Genomic DNA, 4,315 nt, shown 5'->3' with positions numbered 1-4,315 from the left:
GGGGGTAGGACTCAATTTAATTTCATGAAAAGAAAGAGGTCTGTAAACTTTCTACGCAACCTTACGAAAAAAACACCTTGTCTCATGTGGATCCAAAACCGGTCCTTCAGTGCAATAATGTTCAATTCAGAGCACTAAGACACAGCACAGTTTTTCATTCAAAGGGAAGCGACTCATAGCTTTAAAAAGTGTTTATTTTTTTATTGCAGTTGCGTACCCTGAACACAAGACACTTTTACTGCTGATTTTTCATATTTTTTTAGCGGGAATGTAAAATGTCACGATGAAAGACTGGGTTTTATTTGATTGGTATTGATGTTATATTAATTTGAAGAATGGAGAAATTCAAACTTGATCGAGCGAATAATTACAGAATCATATCTGTGATTTATATAATTTTTCTTCCTCTTTTCCGACTTCCAATCCACAATTTACTGAAAAATGTTAAGTAAAATGGGAAGGAAAACTTCATGACTATCTTTGAGGAACAAAAATAATAGAAGTATTTAAAATGCAAAATTTCTCAAAATTGGTCGCTTTTCAGGTAATTTTTGAAGATCAAATAAAAATTGAAAAATATGTGCTTTTTGAAAATCTGTTTAAATCTAGATTCTGAAACACATTTATTGGGTTTTTTAAAGTTCGTTTCGTTTAGTTCACATTCCATGTTTTAGCTGTTTTATCTCTGGGGGTGGAGAAGGGAGGAGTCAATCGATTCAGAAAGTCAACAAACAAGGCGAAGCCGTGGGACTTGAATGGATACGATCCTACTGTGACATAAGATTCGCTTCGGTTTTACATGAAGAGCTTGACTGTGGCCATTTCTTTGTTTGGTGAGTACATTTTTGGAGTTCTTATGTACAAACTATGCATTTTGTTTCCGGTAAAGGCAATCTTGATAGTTGAAACTAGAAAATTTTATTAGTTTTACAAACTAGATTTCTACTATTCTACACTACTGTTGTACACATTCAAGTGTTGGTCGATCAGCTGGAAATCCCAGTACATGAATGAATAACAGGAAATGGGAAGGAGTAGACAGTTAAAAACTAGATCTAGATCTAGATCTAGATCTAGAATCTAGATCTAGACCCAGGTTTTAGTAGTTTTAGTTTTGAATACACTGTGAATGGTGATCTATCTTGATAAGTTACAACAGTGCAAGAACTGTCAAAAAAGGTCTTTCTGAATTTACAGAAGATTGTGCTACCCTAGCACTAGATCTAGATCTAGATCTAGATATTAGATCTAGATATCTAGATCTAATCTAGATCTGTAGATCTAGATCTAGATCTAGATCTAGTCTAAATTCTAGACTTACTACTCAACTACTCTGCAAATAATTTCACACTTAATCTTTTTTTAAAAAGTCTTTTGAATTTATTATATTTTATATTTGGCTTCAAGCCTTGAATCAAGGGTTGTGTGTTTAAATGGTCACTTTAAAGTTTAAAAGCTCACGGAGGCTATCTCGAAAAATGTTGTTTTGAGAAAATCGAATGGTCAAGTTTTTGCCCCTTGTTCAGTTTCTGAACTTTAAAAGACCAGGAGAGTTTTGTCTCTAACCAAACATACGCACCAATTAAACCAAACTTCTCCTATAGCTATAGCTCTCTATACCTTGAGCAATGCCCACTTTTGGTGTTGGTCAAGATTTCTGGAAACTCCCAAAATCTCAGTTAGCCCGCTTGTCCTTAAGAGCGACCAAATTTTAATTCACTTTTAAGGTCAGGGCCAGTGTAAGCCAAGTCCTCATGGAGTCTGTAAAAATAATTAGGCCTTTAACTCTGTTTTAAAACTTTCACTAGATCTAGAGATCTAATTTCCTAGTCCCAGATTGAAGGCAATAAATAAATGAATGGATCATCTGGACCTAGAATCTAGATCTAGCTACCACTTTTCAAATTTGTCTGATTCAGCTACCTTATATCGGATAATAACTCTGACTCTTCATCACTTTCACCATGCATTAAGGGAAACCATGCCTCAGTTTTATATAAAATTAGAAATTTTATGAACTAGACTTCTATAGAGGCCTATAGAATAATTTACTTTTCTCCAAATTCCATAAATTTTTGATTGTGTGTCGTGTAGTAATTATCTCCGACCTCGATATCTCAGCATATTGCCGTACCTAGACCCATTATTCCATACTTTGTGTGTCACGATGCAGTGGATTCAGGCACTCATCAATTTTTGGGCAAATATGGAGCTATTGATATATCATCTTAAAAAGGTTTTTCATAAGATAAATAAATGCCTTGCTTTTAATGAAAAAATATCCAGTTATCTTGAATAGAAGTCAGGATATTTGCGATTGAAGGAGGTGGGGTTGCCTGGTTTCAGAAGTAAAATTAGCGAGCAAATGGCCGCCAAAATTTGGTGACTTCAAAAGCTATAAAAAGAGTCCTTGGAAACTGCAAATTTACATTTTTTGTGCCTTTAATCAACGTTTTTCCGTAACATCCACACCTAAAAGTGTTTTAAGAATGGACTGTCAGGGTAATCAAGGTGGAGCCAAAAAATTAAATTCGAAATTATAAATTTCCAAACTGGCCAAAAATTGCCGATTTTTCTGATTTCATTGTTTTGACGAGCTCGTGGTTTCATAGAGAAGATTTAAATAGTATGCAACCTCCATAGTTATAATAATATGTGATGCTTTTACTTCTCCACCATAAACGTAAAAACTTTATCGTTGTCCGTCGACATTCTCATTCGCCTTTTAGCCTTATATTAATTAAAGAAGTGTATACAGACCCGGTAACCGGGAACAAAGTCACGAAGTTTACAGACCCGGTAAGGGAACTCTTTTGTGATTTCGGAAAGTTTCAGCACCCAGACCCGGTAGTGTGTGTGTGTGTGTGTGTGTGTGAGAGAGAGAGAGAGAGAGAGAGAGAGAGAGCAGGGGGAAGTGCTAGCAAAATGTATGGCATGCCCCAGTTGGCAGGATTGAACGAGAGAAAGATATAGTGGGAAATAGGTGGGGAAAAAGAAAGACAGAGACAAACAAAGAAAAAGAGAATGCGAGGGACAGAGAGAGAGAGCCACAGAGAGAGAGAGAGCCACAGAGAGAGAGAGAGAGAGAGAGAAATAGAGAGGATGACTGCTCGAGAGAAATTATGATTGTTCTTTTCTTCAAATTGTGTTTCCTCCAACTCCAAAACGGAGGAAAAACGATCGTTGATCGAAAAGACATCCGCAATCTTCATTTAGATTTAGATCTAGGCTAGCCTCGAAACTAGATCAATGATTTATGTCTGTCTGTCTAGATCTAGACCTAGGCCATAGATCTAGAAGAACCTAAGTCTACCCTGAACAAAGAGGGCGCTGAAACTTTCCGAAATCACAAAAGAGTTCCCCTACCGGGTCTGTATACTTTTTGACTTTGTTCCCGGTTACCGGGTCTGTATACACTCCCAATATATAATGACCTTTTAATGTAGGTCAGTCTGTGTAAGTTTGATTGTCAAGTATCTTGCTGTACACTGTGTATGAGGGTCTTTTATCACTGAAGGTCTATATGTTCATATGTTATGAATGTTCGAAGATTTTTAGCGAAGATATTGAGAGGTGTTTTGACCACATACATTTTCTTTTATGAGGTACCGTAGTCACTACCTAAGATCCCAGTGTTCTGGAGCAAGGAAAATGCGGGATCTTTGGTGAATGGCATCTTAGTCGACAAACCCAGGGAAGAATCTACGGTGACCCTTGCTAAGGCTCACAACCAGTAAAATGATCTCCCTCTACTCTAAAATGAATTGACGTGACCCCGGGTGGGTTTATGAAAGGTGAGCAAAGAGTGGTCAATTTTGATGACCAATCACAGTGGCATAAGGCATGCCATTTTCACTTATTGTCCCATCATGAGTCTCAAAATCTACGCATCCAGTTGCCCCTCCCTTTACCTATCCAAAATTTATAGCTTTCTATCTTTGACCGATTTCCCGGCGTCGCTATGCACCTTTACATTGTGACCACACTTATTAAAATTCAGTCTGTGTCGCAAATTTGGGAATAGAGACAACTTCTGCTATGGTCAGGGAAGAGTTCACATAAATCGATGTGATCCTGCCTGGTGCGAACTTTAGGCCCTTCACACTCAGTGTGTGATGTAAATTTAAGTACAGAGTTCAGATGCTAGTGTGACGTTTGGGAAAAAGAAACGAGTTGGTCCGTACACACCTCAGTGTGATCTCGTCAGAGACAAACATCGTACTGTTTCATTGCGTATTACAGCGCTTTTATAAGAATGTGATCACATTCAAGAGAGTGGCTGATCTTAGACGCAACGGGCAGTTCATTGATCTCA

Source organism: Aplysia californica, unplaced genomic scaffold (genome assembly GCF_000002075.1).
Source record: "Aplysia californica isolate F4 #8 unplaced genomic scaffold, AplCal3.0 scaffold00052, whole genome shotgun sequence".
NCBI lineage: Eukaryota > Metazoa > Mollusca > Gastropoda > Aplysiida > Aplysiidae > Aplysia > Aplysia californica.
Note: the sequence above shows the minus strand (reverse complement) of the source record.